Source organism: Megalobrama amblycephala, linkage group LG14 (genome assembly GCF_018812025.1).
Source record: "Megalobrama amblycephala isolate DHTTF-2021 linkage group LG14, ASM1881202v1, whole genome shotgun sequence".
Taxonomy (NCBI): domain Eukaryota; kingdom Metazoa; phylum Chordata; class Actinopteri; order Cypriniformes; family Xenocyprididae; genus Megalobrama; species Megalobrama amblycephala.
Window position 1 is genome coordinate 18,131,529 of NC_063057.1, and position 25,535 is coordinate 18,157,063.

General features: G+C 41.9%; 1 protein-coding gene across 1 annotated transcript in view; it reads left to right on the forward strand.

The window, feature by feature from the left end:
• Positions 1 to 25,535, forward strand: part of nav3 (neuron navigator 3) — a 387,003-nt gene that overhangs the window by 184,171 nt on the left and 177,297 nt on the right. The gene's annotated exons all lie outside the window — the stretch shown is intronic.

Genomic DNA, 25,535 nt, shown 5'->3' on the forward strand with positions numbered 1-25,535 from the left:
TGATCATCACATCAGCCATGAGGCCTACAAAGTTTTTGCCACAAGAAGAGTTGCACCAGGATAACAGTGTCTTGGCTCAGCTTTGGAACCTCACGACCTCGGTCTGTTGTCCATGCCAGCTCACCACAACAGTTTGTCCATACGTCAGCCTTTAAGTGCACTCCGTTACCATAATTAGTAGGTGCAATCCCATTTGTGCAAACATTCAGCGGAGCATCTCGATAGCATTTGCCAAAAGTGTTTCCCCCCTCTGCTATTAGCTGCCTGCCGAGTGTATTTCTCCATGCTCCCGTTCAGCGTCTCCAGTGGTATTAAGCTGAGAGAAGCTCTTTCCCACTGATGAGGCCAAGCCAAGCCCGAGCTCCCCACTGACCTCATGTTTAAGTGGGTGTGCAGAGAATGTTGCTCTGGGTTAAAAGAAATAAAAAGAAGGAAAACTACAAACGACTGAGGAAAATCATTACGTGGATCTAATTATGGCTTCTCTCTCACCCTGCATTTACTGTTTTTGAGGTTTTCTGCAAGCCATATTTAGCTGATTTATACATTTATTCATGTCCTTTTTGTTGTTTGTGCATCTGTGTAAGTGTGTTTGTGTTTTTCTGTCATTTGCACTTGGCTGTGTTGCAGCTTTTCTGTGGTATATAAAAATCATTTTAACTGAGTATCAATGCATGTCTCTGTTTCTATATACAGTACATGCATTTATTTGTTTTTGCAACACCACATTCTTTTTCTGAATGAAACTTATGGTATGGTTTTATGTATGTGTGCTGTGTACGCAGAGCTCAAAATGTTAATGCTGGAATCTAAGTGTAGCAATTGGGGAGGATTTCTTTGAAATTAACATTCTGAAAGTAAGAAAAAAAAAAAGAGATTTCTTGTGTATTTGTGGTAATTTCACAGCTCATTGATCAGAGTATTTCCCAGAGAGCCTCCTGCCTCTGAATCCGAGATCTCACTGGCTGTTGAAGATCAAACTCAAGCACAGTCCCTCATGTGTCCTAATGTAAGACCGTTTACCCCACCAAGTAGGGGTTGCACGACTACTGATTTTTCCTAGTCGGTTACTTATCAAAACGATGCCCAAGTATTTTGACTACTTGTGGTTTAAATTATAGTGTAACACAGTTCGTAAGTATGGGAAGAAGGAGGCGGCAACCGGCGAACGTTCAACAAAACTTTAATTCAAAATAAACAAATACAAAACGAAAGTAATGCCAGCAGACCCTCGCAGACGTCTGCCGGCCACACAAACATAATAGAACATAAAATAAAGTCCAGGCCTGGTCCTCTCTCGTCCTTCACTGCCGTTGCTCCTCCTTTTATGCTTCTGGAGCTCCTCCGTGAGAGACTCAAGGCCGGTGTGCCTCCCAGGTGGAGATGAGAGAAAGGAGACGGAAGCAAGGGGGCGACAGGACGAGAGAGGGGAGAGAGGAAAAAGAAAGAAAAAAAAAAATTCTGGGTCCGGTTCCCAGACACACTGCCGCTCGGTCCTCAGCCTGCCGAGAGGCTCTTCCTCGTGGTGCCATGCGGTGGCACTGGACGCTCAGTGGACGCCCCGATCCTCGACCGCCTCCTGGCGACCGGCGATGGCTCCTCCGGTTGAGGGCAGCCAGCAGCGAGTCCGCCATCCCCTGCTCCTCCCCTTCATGGCGGACGGTAGCAGGCTCCGGCCCATGGTAGACGACGGCACTCCTCCGCTCCCTCCAGGACGGCAACCACCCCACCTCGTCCCAGGTGCACGGCATCCAGGTCTCCGTCCCACCTTTCACAAGGCTCTAGTACCACCGCCTCGGGCAGCCTCTCGTGGTCTTCACTCCCGCGCTGCCCGAACTACCGCGATCCCCCTCAGCAGCGAGGGCTCTCCGACACCAATGTAACACAGTTCGTAAGTATGGGAAGAAGGACCGGCGAACGTTCAACAAAACTTTAATTCAAAATAAACAAATACAAAATGAAAGTAATGACGTCAGCGAGGGTCTGCCGGCCGCACAAACATAGTAAAACATAAAATAAAGTCCAGGCCTGTCCTTCACTGTCGTCGCTCCTCCTTTTATGCTTCCGGAGCTCCTCCGTGAGAGACTCAAGGCCGGTGCGCCTCCCAGATGGAGCTCATTAACTCTCGCGCCACCGGCCTCGCGCCGTTCCCTCACAGCTCTCGCCCGCCCTGGTCGCCACATATAGTTAGACTAGGAGTTTTAGACAACATTAGCCTCCTCACATAACATTTCACAGGTCTTCAACAGTTAAAATACTATTGGATCTTTACTTACATTACTCAGATCTTCACTCAACTGGCTCAAAATTGTTTATAATAGAGGGTATGCATAGACGTCACTTTCCTGCCGGAACGCGCTCCCTCAGCTGGACTGAGTGGCAAAGGAACCTGCTGCATGACGAGATTTAATAGGGGAAACTGCGAAAACGCGAGTACAACAAATGATTACACTAAAGATTGGGCTCGAAAGTGTTCCTTATGACATGTCAAAGAAACCTAATCCATTGATATTGGCATGCAGCCAGAAATCATGTTTCCTGACATTTATATGTGCCTGATTTCGACACCGGGGAAATACATAAAGTAAATCTGCCTTGAATACTTTATATAACTACAATATAGGTAGGTCTAAATCGGAGTGATCATTTATATCAATGTTATATATGTCGTCATATCGTCCAGCCCTAAAACTTGTATATTTTTAGTCAGTGTTTATTTAAAAGCACTCAATTATGCAGAATATAAGATGGTAAATATTTAATTGATGAGTTGTCAACACAATATATAACAATGCAATATATAGGGTATGATTTTACCCCAAAATCCAACATTTTGACACAAAATGATAACTGCAAAACGTTTCTTTGCCTGGAGTCCAATTGTTTCTGTGAATTGCAGCGATCTTTTTGCTTCTTTTTCTGTAACTTTCAGCAGTCTGTAAAAATATAATTCAGATTTTGTGTCAGAGCTGTTTGTACAGTCAATTTCAAAGCTCTTTCCCGTTTTGGATGTGTTTTGTGTGTTTTTCGCTGCATTCACGCTGAAAACCAATGCTGCCACTCAGTCTTTTGCCACTCAGTGGGCGTAACCACAGTCATAACGGTCGACGGTGATGTCACGTGCATACCCTCTCTAGAATAAGGCAAAATTCATTGTCTATTCGCTGTCATCATCCGCCTGCCCCTAGTCTCAGCCTTAGACATCCACGGCTGAACGTCTGATGCATAAGACACACAAAATCAAACCACCTCATGGAAGAGGAAAGCCGTGGTGTTTACAACTGTGACAATGACCGCTTATCAGGATCAACTAAACGCTGGATTTTCAGAAGTATGTGAAGTTGCAGTAAACTTGCACAAAGTTCTTATATTAATAATTTATTAGATGCATGCAGGCCTGTTGTCGTAGAGACATTGACTTTTCATTTTCAGGCCCCTAAACATGATGCGGAACAAGACAAACTGTAATTGTTTGCTTTACATGTCAGTCAGATGGCCTCTTGGGCTGTCCTTGGCCAATGAAAGCTGCAATTGAGTCCAGACCTTCTGCCGTCAGTCTGAAGGTCTGGCTATGTGAGACTATCCTGCCACATACTCTCTTTGGTCACGGTCATGGCTCGCTGGTTTATGTTAAGTAAAACAATCACATTTTTATGATAATTGTGCGCTTAAGTGCTCGATGGCTTCCAACATCGTTGACTAGCGGTTGAAGTAATCGACTTCCTGACTAGTCTATGCAGGCCCTACTTCTAGGGAGGCTTTTGCTCAAACACAAGCTTCAGTGAGGCCAGGCACTATTGTTGGCTGATGCAGTCTTGCTGATGCAGTTTTGCTTACAATCAGCATGCATACCAATTCACCCCAAAGATGTTTAGTGGGGTTCAAGTCTAGGACCTTGCACTGTCAGGGGCACTGTCATTCCGGAACAGAAAATATGCTTTATTTTACTAAATTGTTTGGCTGTATACTTGATTTTATGCACCTGTTAGTCATCAGTGTTGCTGAAATTGCCAAACCCAGTAATTAGACGTGGGATTTCACATATTTTTGGCCATGCAATGTATACAGTTGATGCATTTTGTTGCATATGTATTTCTTGTATAGTATATAGGTAAAAGGTAAAAAATCTGGGATACTTCTATCTTTATGACTATTGCACACTTGAGCAAGTCACTTAAACCCAGGTTGCTTCAGGGAGACTGTACCTGTGGTTATTTCCTATTATCAAAAGATCCTACAAGAATGCTAATGGAATATCTGTCATAATATTTATTCAATCCTGAACTATCCCAAAGGGATCCATTAAGAATGTTATAATTATCAAGTAAAATTCACCAGATAAATGGAGTATCCTAAATCAAGTAGTATCTGTCGGTGTAAAATGAAGAGAGATGTCAGTGAGTTTGGTGTCAGACCATGGGGAGGCATTTATTACGAACGGACGTCAAAAAAAGAGAATATGCTAATATCAATTTGCCACTTTTTATTTTGATGTTATAGCCAATTACTCATAAAATGCAGATATCAAAAATCAATATTATTTTGTGGAAACATTAAGTAAATTAACACTTTAAAAAAGTATGAAAGACACATTGATTTTGAGATCTCCAGAATATTACATTTAGCAGTGTTATTAATCGCTATTAATGTGGATATGCTACAATAACTAAAAAGGGGCATGCACTCATTTGATACAAAAAAAAGAATATAATTGGTCAGATGTCAAATGATACATTTTTTATTACGTATACAGTACAGTCCAAAAGTTTGTAACCACTAAGATTTTTAATGTTTTTAAAAGAAGTTTTGTCTGCTCACCAAGGCTACATTTATTTAATTAAAAATACAGTAAAAAACAGTAATATTGTGAAATATTATTACAATTTAAAATAACTGTTTTCTATTTGAATATATTTCACAAAGTAATTTATTCCTGTGATGGCAAAGCTGAATTTTCAGCATCATTACTCCAGTCTTCAGTGTCACATGATCCTTCATAAATCATTCTAATATGCTGATTTGCTGCTCAAGAAACATTTAATGTATACAATTGTACAAAATATTTGTGTATAATATTTTTTTTCAGGATTATTTGATGAATAGAAAGTTCAAAAGAACAGTGTTTATCTGAAATCTAATCTTTTGTAACATTATAAATGTCTTTACTGCCACTTTTGATTGATTTAATGCATCCTTGCTGAATAAAAGTATTCATTTCTTTCATTTCTTTTCAAAAAAAAAAAAAAAAAAAATTCTTACTGACCCCAAACTTTTGAACGGTAGTGTATAATGCTACAGAAGCTTTGTATTTCAGATAAATGCTGTTCTTTTGAACTTTCTATTCATCAAGGAATCCTGAAAAAAAAAGTACACAACTGTTTTCAACATTGAAAATAATCATAAATGTTTATTGAGCAGCAAATCAGCATATTAGAATGATTTCTGAAGGATCATGTGACACTGAAGACTGGAGTAACGATGCTGAAAATTCAGCTTTGCATCACAGGAATAAATTTCTTTGTCAAATATATTTAAATAGTACACAGTTATTTTAAATTGTAATAATATTTCACAATATTACTGTTTTTTACTGTATTTTTAATTAAATAAATGTAGCCTTGGTGAGCAGACGAAACTTCTTTTAAAAACATTAAAAGTCTTAGTGGTTCTAAACTTTTGGACTGTACTGTACTTGACAGTCGTCTTGTTAATTCAGTCTAGAGCACAGACCTGTGGCATCACAATGTGATTTTAACAACTGTATGAATTCATTCTTGCAGCATCATTCGGTCAGAAGGTCCTGCTTTGGCTCAATTTTAGCTTGAACTGTAAGCTAGATGTCTGGCTCTTTGTCTCTTGCGTTTTGTGTCTGCTGGCTTGATATGTGCCATGACAGCATTTGTTTGGGTTGAAAATCCTATCACAGCAGAGCAGAGTCATTATGCTCACAGAGCGAGTCCAATGAAGGGTGCGCAACATTATGACAGAGCCTGTGAATACTTAACAGAAGGCAGTTTTGCAGGCTTTTGTGAAGAATAATTAAGCATCTTGCTTACCTTTTTTGTCAAGAACAAAGCATGACGTCTCTGTCTTTGAATAAACAGGTACAATAGCAAGGGGCGCAACTGATTTGGCCTGGGTCGCTGAGTGGAGAATATTGCTGGAGCCACCGTATCAGTAAAGCCAAACATGTGAAGCGAGTTCTACCACATTCTTTCCAGATAAGTAAGAAAAGCCCAAAAGTGGGACTAATTACTTACCGGGCTTTTGTTGAGGCCAAGAAAATGAAACCAGGAACTTTCTGGTTTGTCTTAAAACGACAGGAGGTTGATGAGCCTATGTAGGAAGAGAAAACCCTGAATCTGCGGGAACGCCGTGGCGTGTTTGCGAAATTATCTGACTCGATCAATCACCCTGCGTCTAGACCTGCAGACAGACTAATTTTCCTCATTGGATGAAAGCACTTTACAAATTGCATGCTGGACCGAGTATTCTGTGATGTTGAGATAATGCATTCATCGGCTCTTTTGAAGACACACAGACAAAACTGATTGTTTTCCTCCAGCCAAGCTTTTCTTGTATCAATCACCTCGCATAGCGTTACGTACCGCATTGATGTAAACAAACAGCAGGAAAGCTCTGCATAATAAGAAAATGTAAGCTGTTGTGTGGAAAAACTAAAACAGACTTACGAATGTGATGTCAAACCATTTGCATGACTCAATCTACTTCAGAAAGCTTCTTTGAATGCAGAGGAATCGCGTATCAGTGGACTTTATTATTACAAACAGTCTCGCAATTAAGAAATATTTCTTATTACTTATTTTGACATTGTAAGTACCTCACTGCAACCTAGAAACATGGGATGAGTCAAATTTATGTTTTTGATGTAATTCCAGCCCTTTTGTTTCACTAAACGGCTACGGTTCCCCTCTAGTTTCTCGCTAGGGGCCGCGCTGCACACGTACACTCAGGATTAGACGGTCTTGATCCTCTCTCAGACCTTTTATAGGTCTCTCCCCACGCGCCAGTGCCCACCCATGAATGATGAAGTGCCGGGTCATTCATAAGGCAGACATGGCACAGATTAGCACTGCTGTTTATGCTCTGGCAATGCCATGCCCTGTTCCCCGCTCAGGCCCTTAATTGGGCACCACGCGCTCTGGCTTCCTGCCGGTTCCAGCTTCCCATTTGGTTTTCGTCAGCAGCCCATAATGAAGAGAAATGAAGTGAGTGCTTTTACCTCTCAGCACCACACTACTTAGCCACACGGTCCCTGAACTTTAACTCAGAGTCTCTGAGGCCACAGTTTGGCCATGGCGAATCCATCTTAGAAAATGTTACGGGGCCCCTGTAACAACAACAACACGGTGGCCACGTTCTCATAACTGGGTGCTATCGATATTATTGCTCCTAATGGCTTTATCTGTGTGACACGTTTAAGCAGATTGTGATTTATTACCTGTGGACTCCTTAATCCAAAACGCTGTGTTGTTCTTGCCTTTTGGAGGCAAGTCAAGGTCTGATAAGCTTGTCACAACAGTTTACATCCTGTTAATCTCGCCCGCGAGTTTGGGGGTAGCCCAGGCAAAAGAGTTTGTTCAAGTGTACGAGTACATGTGTAAGGGGAGAATGGGAGTGGGAACTCAAGACAATCTGAATATGTTGATGGAGGTGGGATTGTCGTGCCAAACCTAACACATCGCTGGACGCTCTTCCAGAGGCCGGACCTGCTTCCTGGCCAAACACAATACATCCAGTGTTAGAAAACACAGCATCTCATGTAATCATGTCCTGGAGGCCACATGGTTCCAAGAGTTAAGCAAACAGGCTCTGAAACTTTCTGCTTAAACTATTAGATTCATGGCATTTGGCAAGAAGAAGCCAGATGTTATTGGCTGTGAGATTAATAGATCGTAAACCTGGATATTGATTATTATATTTACACTTCTCCTGTGATAGCAAAAGACCACTTTGTATCCCAACAGTAATTTTATTTAGTTTTACTATTTTATAGCAGAGTTGTGCATCATTCAGAATTGATTTGAGAATGGCTTTGCAAAATTGTTATTGTTAAATTGAAATAAGGCTGAAATAAAATGGAATATAAATATTCTTAAAGCTGCATTCCATAACTTTTTTGGTTAAAAATTATTCAAAAACATTTTTTTTTTTTTTTGAGCAAGTAAAGCCAGTGTTCAAAACTATCTCCTTACCTTAGCCCGATTCACAACGGTAAGCTTGTAATAATGTTTTCTAATTCGAGTGGTACTGGTAGGTTTCCGCGGGAAATTTGCCGCCATTCATCTTTGCGTCATTATGTCATGTTTGTTTACATAAAGAATGAGTCCCAGCTAGTAGGCTATATGTGAGGATGCTGCAGGTGACAGATCATTTATAGCCTTTTCTCACAGAAGCTGGAATAATTAAACTTATAATTTTGATGGCAGATTGTATGGTATGACAAATGAACAATTATAGACTGTACTAGGGTTGCACGGTGTACCGGTACTACGGTAGTATCGCGATACTAAAGCTTCAAAATACTGGCGATGCCATTGTATTTTTTAAACGGTAGTATCGTCAGTACTGTAAGGAATGTTGTATGTGCGGCAGGTACACTTCAGTTGAACATGTGTGCCTGTGAAAACATTACAAGAGACTGCCGTTGACTGTGTGCTGTGCCCTGTGTAGTAAATGCTCTGTAGAATTAGCGCCTTATTGTTTCCTGATGCTTCAGTTAATTTTGCAATGAGATAAAGTTGCACTTGCACATTGTTGTTCACAGTGCATTTTATCTGGAGAAAGGGTCTGAAATTCACTCAATTAACATCATAAAATCTTTATATAACAATGAATTCTCACAGTTTTTCCGTTGCTTATTTGACTACTTCTGGAAAAGATTAAATAGTTTGTTTCTAGAAACATCTTTGCGAACACGATTCAGACAAATGCAATTCCATTCATCAATAAGCTATAGCGGGTTTGCACTCGGTTCTTATCAATCATATCAATCGTGATTTTATAATTATAAATGTATTATATGTTTTAATATACATACTGCTCTCCAGTCAGGGTTAGATATTTCAAGATAGGCTGGCAAAAATGCTCCCGATAGTTCGTGACACGGGCAAGAGCACTGTTTTTGTTTCATTTCTAAATTAATCTGTTTTTGAACAAATTGGACAAGTCACTGACTCACTAATCCATTCATTAAGACAGTCATTTGCTTCGTTCCTGAATGAATCAGCCGTTTTGAATGAATCGGTTGAATGATTCATTGACTTAATCATTAACACTTGCTGCCACCTACTGGCGACTTTAGTCTCCCATCTAAAAGTATGCCTATTCTATCATTTTTTACCATCTAAAAGTAGGTCTATTTCCACCAACATTTTTATTTCTATATTCAAATTTTTATATTTGAAACATTAATATCATAACATTATTTATGCAATTGTAATTGAAGTGTAAATGCATAAATGATACATCGTAATGTCAGTCATACAGCTTCTGTGCAGTGCTAAGATGAATTTTGTTTACAATGATTCATTTGATTGGTAATAAAAGCCTGTTATTCATTCTCATTAATGAAATATTCAGAGAAAAATCTGGTCTGTTTTCATGTTTTTATGAAACTTTGGTTCATTTTGTATACTGCATGGTATCGCGATACTACTTGGTATCGTGATACTTCAGCTGGTATAGTATCGTAAGACATTTTTATGGTATCGTGACAACCCTAGACTGTACAGAAACTGAAATCTACAGGTAACGCTAATACACACTAAATACACGTAGTCATGCAATGCTGATGTTGTTAACATTAGCAAATTGAGAACAAAGTATAACAAGAATAATCATTTGCACAGTTTGATGTGATATGGGCTAAGTGATCATTAGATTTAATCACCATTGGTAGCGTGATTTATTGTCTTTTTTTTTTTTTTTTTTTTTCTCAGCTGGTCAGAACACAAGTGGCAGATTTGTTGCTTAGTTGTTCAGATGACATTTACCGGTCAACATTTTTATTTTGGTCATACTTCCAAGTATACAATCTGTGATTCCGAAGAACTTGTACAGTATCCACCGGTATGATGACTGACAGACACTCATTCTCCTCAAAGTATTAAATTCTGCGCTGAGGAGCCGTGCCGATGATGACTCACATAAAGATGATAATTCTGCAAATAACTGCAATTGCAGGTTCGAACAGAGATGGCTACAAAGATCAAAACTTATGGACTGCAGCTTTAACAAACTTTTATAAAAGTTATTAGAAGTTATTAGAAAGTTATTAGAAATGTTTACTTCACAACTAACTGAAATAAATAAGTTGAAGTGCTAAGGTTACTAAACTAAAATAAAAAAAAAAATGTATATAAATTAAAGCTATATAGAAATAGGCTATTTATAAAAAAAAAAATGAAAATGGCGAAATTACTCAAACTAAATTAAATTTAAAATGAAAACTGAAAATATAAAAATAAAATCTAACTCATAAATACTATAATAGTACACAATACTAAAATAACACTGCAATTGGGTTTGAATTAAGGTCACAAAAGGGATGCAAAATTGCGGTTCAAATTTGAATGTAAAGGAAGTTCAATTAAAATTCATTGAAATTCCAAGAAATTTATGTAACAATTTTTCAGCTGCAATAGGAAAGATGTTAAACATTGGCTTCACAATGCCTTATTTAAACGTAAAAAAAAAAAAAAAGTTTAAAAAGTTTGCTTTACATGTAGAATTCCCAGAATGCACCTGTGTGCACCCGTCTTTTTCTTTTAACTTCTTGTTCAGTGGGGTAAATACAATACAGATTCAAACTTCTTCGATTCTGAATTTTGCCAGCTATGTCATGTACTATAGCGTGTGTTTTTGGCCTAACTTTCTTTGTAACATCAAACATAAGCTAAGGCCCGTCCACACGGAGACGCGTTTCTGTGAAACCGCACAAATTTTTTATCGGATAGGCATTTCGTCCACACGGATCCGGCGTTTTCGAACGGTGAAACCGCTATTTTTTGAAACCGGGTCCCAGAGTGGATAAATTTGAAAACGCCGTCTTTGTGTTATCGTGTGGACGGGGCAATCCGTATATTTTCTGAAACGATGATGTCATCACCCCACGTGTCGACCCTAGTCAGACGCGCTAACACCACAAAACAGCACCAACAACAGCAATAGCAGACTCTACATGCTTGTGTTCGTGCTGCAGAAGCTACTGAGCCAAAATAAAGCGTTATTTCAACAACGCTGTACTGTTCGTTCAAACCGCCGTCGGTGGGAGGGTCAAAGTAAATGACAAGTTGCGGCAACCAATCGGAATCCTCTTAAGCGAGGACTTCTACATTCCGATTGGTTGCCGCCGAACCGCGTCATAGCTCATTACCATAAAGTTGACTTGATTTCAACTCTCCTCGACGCTCTCACCGTCCAAGACACGCCGCGCCGCTCTTGCCGGAGCTCGCCGCTTGGCTCTCATTGAAAATGAATGACTTCCTGTCATTTTGACGCTCTCGCCGCCGGCGGTGTGAACACACAGTCAGCTTTGCTATAGTTTGTATTCAGCGCGCAAGGTTTATGCACATGCTCCAAGTCTCCTTCGCTGCTTTAAGTGCATTTCTGTGACAGAATTACAGCGCCACATAATGGTCTGGCATGTATACTACATCATTTTGAGCCGTTTAACTGGTTTCGTGTGGACGCAGATATTTCTTGATATGGCGCCGTGAGGACGGGGCTTAAGTCACACTAAAATGTCTTTCCAAAGAAGTTCAAAAGAAAAAAAAATATGTCCCCTAATCTTAGTGAATCTGACATTTGAATAGCTTTAGTGGAGAAGATTTCTTCAAAGCAGTGATATGTGTGCGTGGGTGATTAGTAATAGAGCATAATGCATCTGATGTAAATACAGTATTTCGTAGCTAATGAGTCAGAATCCATTAGAGGGGCCTTTCTTCTTGCATCGCGGCCACTTGGGCATTTTAACTTTTTAGAGGAAGGCACGGATTGAGACTCTCATAGCTGATGATTACACAGAGCAGAGGCCCATCGTAAACACACTGCTGCAGATGAAAGAGCCGTGCTCTTCACTCAAGCACACGCGAGGCTCTGATCTGTGCAAGTTGTGTGGGCAAAACCCCATTAAGCTTTTAGCATGTTCACATACATAGGCCAAAGTGATGACTCCAAAACCTCTAACCCCCATTTATCAACACCTATCAGTTAATGAGGGGCAGAGTGAAGTGGAATAATTTACTCTGCTGATGAATATCTGTGCTTCCATCCCATAGTGCTAAAGCTCACCAGTATTTACACAGTCATTTATACACTCATGCTGTATGTAGGCTAAATGGTCTGACACTGCCAACCTGAGACTGTTTGTATCACAGCTGTTAGGGTGATGATTGTATGATGTTCCTGTTGTGCTGCAGGTAAACAGCTGCCTGAACTCGTTGAATACAAACAGGAAACTGTGTCATATGTTTGTGTCACACTCACAAGGGAAAAATTCTGTATTCAACTGCTTTCTCAATTTCTCCTATTTCACTCTTTTGGAGGGGTGCTAATTCTGGCCTCAAACTGCCTTTTTAGACAGAAAATGGTTGACTGATTGATTGACACGTAAATTAAGGATGCACAAGCACTGAAGTTGTGATACTGATAAGCCGATAAATATTTTAATGTTGTAGACAATTATAACCAATAAATGGTCTCTATTATACATCTATACATTTTGTAAGTGGAAAAGGATTAAAAGGGCTCTAGTACACACTAAAAACAAATGCAAATAGTTGCCAGAAGGGAGCAAAAAATGGGCATTCGAACATAATGTGATTATCACAACATAAACTTTTTAAATGAAAAAAACAAAATCCTAAAAATAGGGGATTTAAATGTATTTTGAAAGTAGATATATTTCTAAAATATAACACATAATTATAAAATTATTGAACGGCCACGGTCACGCCGGCGATACCACCGCGTTTTTTTTTCTTACCAGTGTGAAAGAGACTCAAAATACTCCATCAATGTTGCACATACAATTAAGAGTTATACACCATTTTAATCTGTTGAATATCTTCTTTTATTTGTGTACACTCATAGTAAAAACAAAATGTTGTGCTTTTTGTAAAATAAAGAAAACTAACATGATGCGTGATCTCTCGTCTCCCTCTGAACGAACTCCAATCTGATAGTTCTCAGAAAATGAACTGTAACTTAGTGAATACTAATCACAAAAAAATGAGACTTATGTCTAAAAAAACATTGAAATGTCAGGTTTTAAATTGTGTAAGTCAAATCGAAAACCAAAATTCTGTGTTTATGTAATCTGTATGAAAAGAGAGCCATGTCAGAAGTCCGTGATTCAGCTCATTATCCGCTAATGCGGCCATACCCACGGAGCCAGCACTATTCAGACGCAAATTCTGAGTCAGTACTTGAATGCATCGTCTCAATCGTGTATTTATTGTCTTGAAAAGTGTTTATCTGGATGTTAAAGCCATGGTTAGTGACCTCTAGAAGACATGCCGTTAGTTCCTGGTTCCTGTTCTTCTTTAGATGAATTTGTGGACTAAAAATGCACAGAGCGCCCTCCGGCTGCAAGTATGAATTGAAAACACAGTATCCAGCGCTCACAGTGATGACAATAAATACTGAATAAATATTACTCCTCTGTATATAGAAAATTGACAAACATGAGAATCCATCAATATTTCTCCAAATGTGCATGCTTTTAAGCTAAAAGCCTATATGAAATTCCATAGAGGTAACATAATTGTTCAGACACTTTGCATCACAGAAATGCATTATATTTTAAAGTATATAATAGAATACCTTTATTTTAAATTGTAATAATATTTCACAGTATTGCTGTTTTTTTCTGTATGTTTGATATACACCATGATGAGCTTGAAACTGTCACGGTAGGAAATCCATTGTTTCCTCCGTGTCATGTTTTGTGTTTGTTGTTGTACTCACGTAGTCTCCATGTGCTCGTTTGGTTGATTGTTGTCACCTGTGTGTTGATTGTCTCGCTCCAGCTGATCCTCATCTCCACTCAGCTACATATACTCACTCATCTCTCTGTCTGTTGTCAGATCCTCATTCATGTCTCCACTGCCTAGTTGGTTTACCGTCTTCCGTGTTCGTGTGCTGGATTGTATTCGTGTTGTCGTCTTCGTGTCAGGGTTCCGGTCTGTTCCTGGTTTCATCCATTGACCGTCATCACCTTCACCTGCGACTTCACCCTTCAGCTCTTCTCACGCCACCGTAGACCTTCGTTGCCATTGCCTACATTCTGGACTCTTATTTCAATAAACTTCTTCTGATTGCCTGCGATTGCTTCCTCCTCTTTTACCAGCCGTCACAGTAGGATCTGACCATCATGGAAGCAGCAGGCGATCTCCCCCCATCTCATCTAGAGGAGTTTTTGCAGAGAGCCGTTGATCGCATGGATCGCCAAGACAAGGCGATAGATGAGATGGGTCGAGCTTTCCAAGCAATGGTGACGAAGGTGTCCGAGCTCGCTCTCCAGACTCAACGACAACAACAACCGCCACCCGCTGCGCCTCCCACGCCACCCACACCGCCGATCATCTCCGGAGGGATTTCCCAGTCCGAACCACGCCTCCCCATCCCTGAGAAATATGTGGGTGAGCCAAAGTTTTGTCGATCATTTCTGTCTCATTGTTCTCTGCACTTCGCCCTGCAGCCCCGCACGTTTCACACCGAGGAAATGAAGGTGGCATTCGTCTTGTCACTACTGACGGGGAGGGCTGCCCTCTGGGGGACGGCGGTGTGGGAGAACCAAGACAGCTGCTGTGCCTCGTTCCACGCCCTTTCGGAGGAGATGAAACGGGTCTTCGACCGCTCCGTCGCCGGGAGGGAGGCGGCTAGACTTCTCACGGACCTACGTCAGGAAGACAGGTCCGTAGCCGACTATTCTATTGAGTTCCGCACCCTGGCGGCGGAGTGTAAGTGGAACGAAGAGGCGCAGTGGGATCACTTCCTGCATGGGTTGGCTGACCGCATCCAACAGGAGATCCGCGCCGTCGAGCTCCCCACTTCTCTTAATGGCCTGATCGACCTCACCATCAGAGTAGACAACCGACTCGACCAAGCCGCCAGACGGAGGGGGAGAGCAGTTCTCGCGACCAGGCCGGAGGCTCAGCGTCAGCGCTCAGAGGTTGCGGTCAGCCCACCGGGAGATCTTGAACCCATGCAGGTGGGGCGAGCTCGGCTCTCCCGGGAGGAGAGGATCAGGCGGAGATCCCTGGGACTATGTTTATACTGCGGCAGCCAAGAACATCACATTCAGCGCTGTCCGGTAAAAGACCAAGCCCGATAGTAAAACGGAGGCTACTATCGGGTGGGATCTCTGCCAGGAAGACCTCATCTACATCGACACTCCTTCCGGTGAGTCTACGGTGGTCCACCCACGCACTCGATCATCACGCTTTGTTGGATTCTGGGGCAGAGGGTAGTTTTATGGATTGTAAGTTGGCTACTAAACTCAACATTCCTCTCACCTCCCTCAAACACCCCATTGCACCTTTTGCACTCAACGGACACAGACTGCCAGTCATCACACAGACCACTGTACCGGTTTCTCTCATCACATCTGGCAACCATACGGAGGAGATTTCATTTTACATCACGGACTCACCTCAATCCCCCATTGTTCTTGGTCACACCTGGCTCCAGAAACACAACCCCAGGATCGATTGGCGCCTCGGATCGGTGGTTAGCTGGAGCGAGGAGTGTCATTTGTCTTGTCTTTTGTCTGCTGGTGTTAATGTTTCTGAGTCTGTGTTTCAGGGGGAAGCAGTGGATTTGGCTAACGTGCCCGCGGAGTACCACGACCTGAAGGAGGTGTTCAGTAAGTCTCGGGCTGATTCTCTTCCTCCTCATCGTCCCTATGACTGTGCGATAGAGTTATTGCCAGGTACTTCTCCGCCTAAGGGCAAGTTATATTCTTTGTCTATTCCAGAGACGGCGGCCATGGAGAAATATATATCCAGTTCTCTAGCAACGGGGTTCATCCGCCCTTCTTCTTCTCCAGCGGGGGCGGGGTTCTTTTTTGTGGGAAAGAAGGACGGATCCTTGCGACCTTGCATTGACTACCGAGGGCTGAACAACATAACGGTAAGGAATACCTATCCTTTGCCGCTTATGTCTTCAGCTTTTGAGAGGTTGCAGGGAGCGTCCGTTTTCACTAAATTGGACTTACGTAATGCTTATCATTTGGTCCGTATCAGGGAGGGGGATGAGTGGAAGACTGCCTTTAACACCCCTAGAGGCCATTTTGAGTACTGCGTGATGCCTTTTGGGCTAACGAACTCGCCGGCAGTCTTCCAAGCACTCGTCAATGACGTGTTGCGAGACATGGTCGATCGGTTCATATATGTTTACCTGGATGACATATTGATTTTTTCTTCGTCTCTCCAGGAACACGTGCAACACGTACGACGAGTGCTTCTGCGGTTGCTAGAGAATGGATTGTTTGTCAAGGCGGAGAAATGCGTTTTTCATGCACAGTCTGTTTCTTTTCTAGGACACATCATTTCGACTGAGGGTGTTCGCATGGATCCTGAGAAGGTTAAGGCTGTGGTAAATTGGCCATCCCCAGAGTCTCGCAAGGCCCTGCAGAGATTTCTGGGGTTCGCCAATTTTTACCGGCGTTTCATTCGCAATTTCAGCCAACTAGCCGCTCCTCTGACCGCCTTGACCTCCCCTAGTTTGACGTTCAGGTGGTCAAACGCAGCCGAGGCTGCGTTTGCCAAACTGAAAAGCTGCTTTGTTTCAGCTCCCATTCTCGTCACCCCTGATCGCTCACGTCAATTCATAGTGGAGGTCGACGCATCAGAGGTGGGGGTAGGAGCAGTGTTGTCCCAACGCGCATCCTCAGACGGAAAGGTGCATCCTTGCGCGTATTATTCTCACCGTTTATCTCCTGCAGAGGTTAATTATGACATTGGCAATCGAGAGTTGTTGGCAGTCAAACTTGCACTGGAAGAATGGCGTCACTGGCTTGAAGGGTCGGGTGTACCTTTCATTGTATGGACGGACCATAAGAATCTCGAATACATTAGAACCGCCAAAAGACTTAACTCCAGGCAGGCTCGGTGGGCATTGTTTTTCGGTCGTTTCGATTTTACACTTTCTTACCGGCCGGGTTCCAAAAACATCAAACCCGATGCTTTATCCCGTCTTTTTGAGCGTTCCGATCGTACTGCTACTCCCGAGCCCATTTTACCGGGGACCATCATTATCTCCGCGCTCAGATGGGAGGTCGAATCGAAGGTGTTGACCGCCTTAGAAGGGGTAACGCCCCCGGCTCGTTGCCCACCGAACCGATTGTTTGTGCCGGAGGGGTTACGGTCAGACGTTCTCCAGTGGGGTCATTGTTCCAGTGTTGCTTGTCACCCAGGGGTTAGTAGAACTAGGTTTCTAGTCAAGCAACGATTTTGGTGGCCTGGTATGGCTCGTGACGTCCACGACTTCGTCTTGGCTTGTTCAGTTTGCGCTATTGGTAAGACTTCCAATCGACCTCCAGATGGGTTACTCTTACCGCTGTCTGTCCCTTCGAGACCCTGGTCCCACATTTCGCTAGATTTCATTACCGCCCTCCCGCCCTCTAAGGGCAATACGGTGATTTTAACCGTAGTGGACCGGTTCTCGAAGGCGACTCATTTTATTCCCTTGCCCAAATTACCATCAGCCAAGGAAACAGCGGTAGCTGTCATTGACCACGTCTTCCGTATACATGGCCTTCCGACAGACGTGGTTTCTGACAGGGGTCCCCAATTTGTGTCCAAATTTTGGCGAGAATTTTGTAAATTGTTAGGAGCGACTGTTAGTCTTTCTTCCGGGTTCCATCCCCAGAGCAATGGTCAAACCGAGCGAGCCAATCAGGATGTCGAAAGGGTTTTGCGATGTTTGGCTTCCAATAATCCTTCGTCCTGGTGTCAGCAACTCTCAATTGTGGAGTACGCACACAATTCTTTACCAGTGTCATCTACGGGCATGTCTCCATTTAAGTGTAGTTTAGGGTACCAACCACCTAATTTTGTCAGTACGGAATCCGAGGTTTCGGTCCCCTCCGCACACGCACTAGTCCAGAGGTGTCACCGCACCTGGACCAGAGCTCGCAGAGCTCTGCTCCAGGCTAGGTCGCGCACCAAGGCTAAGGCCGATCGCCACCGGTCGAAGCCTCCCCGTTACGTCGTCGGTCAAAGAGTGTGGCTTTCTACCCAGAATATTCAGATGCGTTCCGTTTCGAATAAGCTTGCTCCCAAATTTATTGGCCCGTTTTCTGTTACCAAAATCATTAATCCGGTAACAGTGCGTCTTAGCCTTCCTCCGGCGTACAGGAGGGTTCATCCCGTGTTCCATGTGTCCAAAATTAAACCGGTGATTTTTTCCCGTCTTAACCCGCCTGCCCCGGTTCCCCCCCGCCTCGTATCGTTAATGGGGAGACCACATATTTGGTCAATCGTATTCTGGACTCTAGACGGAGGGGACGCGGATTTCAGTACTTGGTGGATTGGGAAGGTTACGGTCCGGAGGAGAGAAGGTGGGTTCCTGCTCGGGACATACTGGATCACCGCCTTATTGATGATTACAATCTACAGGTAAAGCAGGCTGGGAACGTCAGGTGACGTCCTAGGGGAGGGGGTACTGTCACGGTAGGAAATCCATTGTTTCCTCCGTGTCATGTTTTGTGTTTGTTGTTGTACTCACGTAGTCTCCATGTGCTCGTTTGGTTGATTGTTGTCACCTGTGTGTTGATTGTCTCGCTCCAGCTGATCCTCATCTCCACTCAGCTACATATACTCACTCATCTCTCTGTCTGTTGTCAGATCCTCATTCATGTCTCCACTGCCTAGTTGGTTTACCGTCTTCCGTGTTCGTGTGCTGGATTGTATTCGTGTTGTCGTCTTCGTGTCAGGGTTCCGGTCTGTTCCTGGTTTCATCCATTGACCGTCATCACCTTCACCTGCGACTTCACCCTTCAGCTCTTCTCACGCCACCGTAGACCTTCGTTGCCATTGCCTACATTCTGGACTCTTATTTCAATAAACTTCTTCTGATTGCCTGCAATTGCTTCCTCCTCTTTTACCAGCCATCACAGAAACATGATCACAAAGGGTTTTTTCACAGCCTACCTGTCTGAAAGAGCTCATTATTTATGCAGGTCATTAGAGCTCTTTATGCGATTCTTTTGTCTTCTCAGGTGAGAATCACCCATTATTCATGATGATTCACGCCTCCACACATACTGTGTTTTTTGACCAAAGGTGTTTTAGAACATTTAAATCCCTCTATTGTTTTATATGAACAAGCAGGCAGCATAATTTTTACCTCATTTTGAAGCAAAAACTCTAGCCTACAACCTCCAATACCCAGAAGTCTTGTGAACACAGATTTAATATATATTTTTTGGCTTTATTTCAGTGACTTAAGTTTTTTGTTTTTTCAATAACCACGCATAAACATTATTCCTTTAAAAACACAAACATGTACATACATGTTACTCACATATTATTGTAGCCTAGTTTGTGCTAAATACAGTGTAATTACACTTTTTCCATTAATATGTTTATGAACAACTGAAAAAAGCGCAAATGTCAGGGCATGTCAAAACTTCTCTAGGGGCCCAAAAATCCTCAGACCCCTGAGGGTTAATTAAACTCAGCTATTGATTAAAAATTACTATATTGCTTGCTTAAAATGAACCCAAAATACATTGAAAATTAAAATCACACACTGAGTCCTGTTATAAGTGCAGCAGTGTGTTGCCAAAATCTGAGCTGGTGATGGGCCACTGTTTGGCAGGGATCTGCAAACATTGGTCCACTGCTCCGTGTTTCTCATAGCCGAAAGATATCGTGACAGGGTCCTTATAACCTGCACATAAACAAACAGTACAGCATTCTGAAGGACATTCAAATGAATAATATTCAGTATTATAATGAATAAAAATCTGTTTATTCAAGGAAAAACGTTAGCTGATAGTCTATGTTCTTGAACATTAAGCCAAGCTTTAGCTGCTACAGATGGTCGACCAGCATGTTCTTTATGGTTATGCTTGTTGGTTAAGTTAGTTAAGAAGCTACAGCACATCAGCATCAAACATATGCTTTATTTTTCAACAGGGTGCACATCACATGGTTCATAAATGTCTGTGGGTGTGCCGTCTGAGGCTTAGATCAGCCTGTCTTAGACCTGAAGCGGTCAGTGTGCAGACTGGGCTCAAAAACCGCAAACTCATCAAGACGAAGCCTCCAGACGAGCCAAACACCCCGGCGTAGAGCAGTGAGTGTTTTGAGTAATGAGCTGGAAGAGAGTTAGCACACACCACATGGGAGGCCTCCAGTAATGACCTAGTGTCTCCACATCTGGAGCTGCTGAGCTGAGGCCTGCGCAAGGAACTGATAGCGGAGTACCACAGGAGCGCAGGCTTGTATCCTGAGTCTTTAATCAGAATCTCTCTCTCTCTAGGAGCACAGCTCCAGTGTTATGAGAGATCTGTAATGAGCAGGAGATGCAGCCACAGGTGACAGCACTGTATGTTTATCGCATGGAGAAACTGTGGGACTGAGTGCTATTTACAAGGCGCACATGCTGATATCCACAGCAAACACTATAATGAAGCTGGGGGAGAGGAGGGTCGTTTTAGTATAAAAGAATGTTTAAAATAAGAACAGATGCAACAGACATGTTTACTTAGCAAGAGAATGTGCTGTAAACACAACTTGGAGGCATCAAAATTTTATAGAGATGTCATATATTAGGGGCCACTTTCTTTTCGTAGCTCCCCAAACCCCCCCCCCCCCCCCCCACAGCTCATTAATAACGATTCTATAATAAGTTACAGTAGTTTTACATGTTTGTTTTTGATTAAAAAGACTGTTTTTGCGACTTTAACTATGACGTCTATATGTAAATGACATTTTGTTTTGAATCCTAGATTGGCGTTATGGTCTGCACTGTCAAAAGCAATGCGCTATATCTACTCCATAAAATTTTGGCAACAGATTACAAGCAATATTATTAATTAAATTCAACAAATAGAATTGAGTTAGAATTAATCAAATAAATTCCTTTAGATGTCAACCATTTAAAACGAGTAAATTTAAGTAAAATTTAAACAAAAATATCTGAATAACAGACAGACGTCAAAGATGAATTAAGAACTCTTTATTTTTTATTACAAACATTTAAGACACCTGATGATAACACGCAGAATCACTGAAGAAAAGAGAAACACAAGAATTAACAGAGGTTTGGATGTTGATTTTATTGAAAAAAGATGTGTTTCATTTAGTTGGCCAGTTTCACTCTTTGCTTTTTATGTCAGTTTTGGAGTTTTGTAATGGTGTTTGCTAATTTTACACATTTTAAATGGTTGACTTTTAAGGAATTAATTTGGTTAATTCTAACTCAATTTTTATATGTTGAATTTTATTAATATTATTGCTTGTAATCTGTTGCTACAGTTTTATTGAGTAGATAGAGCATGTTACTTTTTACAGTGTGTAGGGAACTTTGTTGAACTTTGAGAGTATACAGTATCTTTCCCTTTTAATAATACAAGTCCGACTGACAGTTTGTTTTCTTTGTTTAATTATTTATTTTTATTTATTGATATTTTATATTATTTAATTTATTTTAATTTTAATTTAATTTATTTTAATTTTTTAGGGTTTTTTTCCGCTATTGCGTTTTAAAACAGAAATATGAGATATACCCAATGTCTCAGTGCTGGAAGATCTCACCTTTTTTATTACTATATGAGGTTAGGTTTAGCTGCTGTTTGTTAGCCACTCATCCTTGTCTTTGGTGAATGCTTTTACCCTGTAAGGCAGTGGATGGCTGTGACTCCATGCTGTTTGTTAAAGGCAACTAGTGCCAGGATAAGCCACCTTGGAATGCAGGCTGGTGTGTTAGTGTTGATGTGAAAAGACTACTTGCTGATGAGACAGCTGTGCGTGTGGATGTAATCTGTTAGGGTTTGATATTGAGCCTCAAATAAACAATGCAGGAACCTGGTCTGGTATATTGTATAGTTCAGTTATATAGAAGAAGTTTATGAGCATTTTCCATTGACTTCTAGATTCTAAGTTGAAGCTGCTGTGCTGTGCTGTGAATATTTGTTATGATTATGAAGAATAAACATTGTAATTCATAATGCACTTTTTTCCTCTGTGTGTGTAAATCTAAGTTTTGCAGTAGACTGGACCTTTAACAGTTAGTCTGTGTTTGTTATTCTAACCTTGGCTACATAACTGCTGACTCCTGGGCAGCTGAGTGTTCACTGATCTACTATTGTGTTTGTCCATGTTAGTATTATTCTGCTGGGATCTTTTATTTGGGACTGAGCCCAGTGTTGTGGTGGCCTCTTCCTCTGGTTCGCAATGATGGCTGACCTCCCTTTGATGTTATTTTTAGGCCACAATAGGCACATTTGTACTTACTGTACATCCCTGCCTCTTGCTTATTGTTCTGGTTGGTAAGTGAGCATTGATTCCCTGCTTGAGTTTCATCAAAACCAGCTGTAAAATGTTTCAAAAGATATCAAATCTTGCACTAGAAATAAAGAAAGAGATGGAGAGAGCAAGACATGGGGGAAGACCATAGTTAATATCTAAAAATATTGCACAGAGAATAGCCTTTTTTATGGCAGTTTGAGAGCATGTATGTATTATTAGTACTGTTTTAAATGGCACCATGGCTGGGATGTGACTTTTTTCCCTTATATCACCTTACATAGTCGTATGTTAATTCATTAAAATTGTTAATTAAATTATGTTAATTATGAGGTTTGATTGTTGTAGATGAAGTTGACCACTATGTAGAAAAATGTGGCTGCACTGTTTTTGGGTGGAAGTAGAAGATTTCCTTCTGGGATTAGGATGCGGCTTTGATTCAATGTAGTGTTATTTCCACCCAGTCCTTTTTGGGATGTGGCCAAGCCACCCGCTCCAAACATGTTCTCCGGGCAGCTGGAATTTCTTTGACGTTTTTGCTAAATGTGTGTTTATAAATTTGGCTGTCTGAAAAAGGATAGTTCACATTCCATTTGTTCCGACCCCTTTGAATCCGAAATGGAGCACAATTGCTCTCACTAAAATGAATTGTTTCAATCTGTTTCACTACTCATCTCCATCATGGTGGCCTCAAGGGCTCAAGACTTCAATATGAAGAAGAAATGGTGACTAATAAATTGAATAGATGTCCTTCCATCATCTCTAACCGCGTCATGTCCTGATACTCTGTGATTCACTCCAGACTAGAAGTCTTTGCAAGGATTAGCATGGTAGGAGAACCTTGAAAAGCACTCTTCTGATACTAATGATGAAAAATGAATACCATCATAGTGAATAAAGCTTATCTCTCGAGCCTGTAGCCCATCAGGCAGAGAGTGAGAGCCCATGGAGTGCGTCAAAGGTTGACTGGGGAGTAGGAATCCATGACTCCAGCACCCTGTATGCATGTTTTCTTTTCCATGCCATCCTATATGCAGAGCCGAGATAAGCATGTGCTTGTGGTGGGGACCAGGTGCGTGACTATCAGTCTCTCAAGGGATTTGTATTGACAGGGGAGGGTCCAGAGGGGATGCAAGAGGGTCAACCCATCTCTCGTTCTCTTTTTCAGTCTCTCTTTCTACCCGTCTCTCCCTCTCTGCTTGACGTCAGGTTCCACGCAGGAATGTTCCGTATAATCAGGAACCATTGCTTTGGTTCTGCCTGGTATTCCTTTTTTAGTAACCAATGGGATTTGTTGATGGAGAAACACCTCAGGCCTCTCGCTAAATTTCGTTTCATGGATGAACGTGGTGACCAGGACCTAGTCAGCTGGAGATTTCCCAATGCACGCTTTGGTTCATCGTATAATGCTGAACCCTTGCTTTTATCAGTCAGAGAGAAAAGAGAGTATCTCAGCAAACACAGCAGCAGATTTCCTTCCAGGCTCTTTCGTGGAAAGCAGCAAGTTGACTTAATCACATGCTATGATGTTTGGCCAGGAGGTTTGAGTCTTGAGATGCTGAGTTCCTATTTCCTCTCTTGAGCTGTGGCTTTTGGGTCTTCCATAATTCTCCCCCAATCCAAATGTCTTGAGGTTTCTCCCTCAGCCCACCATTTTCCCCAGTTCTGTTGGAATGCCCTTTTTCCCTGCCACAAGATACTCTACTGTGGCTTTGGAGGCCACCTAGAATGGAGCAACTCTGCTGAGCCCACATTCAGAAATAGAGTTTGAGTATGTAAATTTAGCTCTTATCAGGGCTCTTTGCCTCTTCCAAGGAGTATTGCCCGATCTTGTAAGACACATTGTTTGTTGTTAGAATTATGGTCCTTCTGAGGTACAGGCCACAGTTGTCAACTGTGCCTCACTTGACAAGCCTGAGGGAGCGAACTCTATCATTACCATCATCACCCTGCGGCATCAGCAACGATATTGCTGTCATTCCCATCAACATCCTCATCATTTTTTATGATCTTTGTCCCCGCTTAACCAGCTCTCCAAGAGCATAGGCCCTGATGTGGAGAAAAGCGGTCAAATATAAACAGCACACTAGCCATGACCTACCGAGCACCAGTGGAACTGAACCTGGAGGTTGCTCTGCTCTTGTTGACTTTGGCTTTTCTAAGGCAGTTAGCAGCAAACTTTCAGCTCCGATTTACCACAGCGCATTCGGAAAACAGGTAACTGGAAGCCCGTCATTAAGCAGTGCTTCTCCAGAGCAGCTTGATAAACTCTGTGAGGGAGACGTGAAAATTAAACTGGGGCTTCACTGCTCAAGTAGGAACACATTTCGAAAATGTTTTTTTTTAATCTGACCTTCTGCCTGGAGCGTTCAGTTACATGTGATCCACTGAGCACCTGGAATCCTGAAGAGGAAATCAAAGCAGTTTCTTTCAATATATAATTATATATAATTTTCTCACATTGAAGGTATAGTTGTCATTCATCGCTTTGCAGTATTGGTGGGTTGTATAGTAAAGTATGCTGTTAATGAAGGAGGAACATGGAAAAAAAGATGTTCACCATCCCATTAAATGCACTTGATGCTAAATATACCAAACAGACAAGAATATAGGCTTAGTTGTGTGAGCATTGAGTCAATCCCATGAGGTATTAAATAAACTGTAGGTGCTCAGGGTAGGCTTAGGAACTGGACGTTGCTGTGTTAAAGTGTTCCGATGTGGTGGAAATCCTTGCTGTTCCTCCACACATCCCTGCTTTTAAACTGAACCAGATGGGCTCTTTCCATATAAAACTTTCACTCTCTTTTAAGTCTCACACCAGGCTAACGGCTGTTAAAAACCATGGTACATGTCATATTTTGCCCACTTAATAAAGTCTTTAATACATCAAGGGCTGCACAGTTTCACACCACAGTTGAAAATTCATGTATACAGGCACTTTGCCAGTTACAAAACGGCAGACTGTTTAGTGATCATGGGCAATGATTCGTTGTCCTGTTAGTAGGAAATGAATCGTATCTCCTGGGCTAA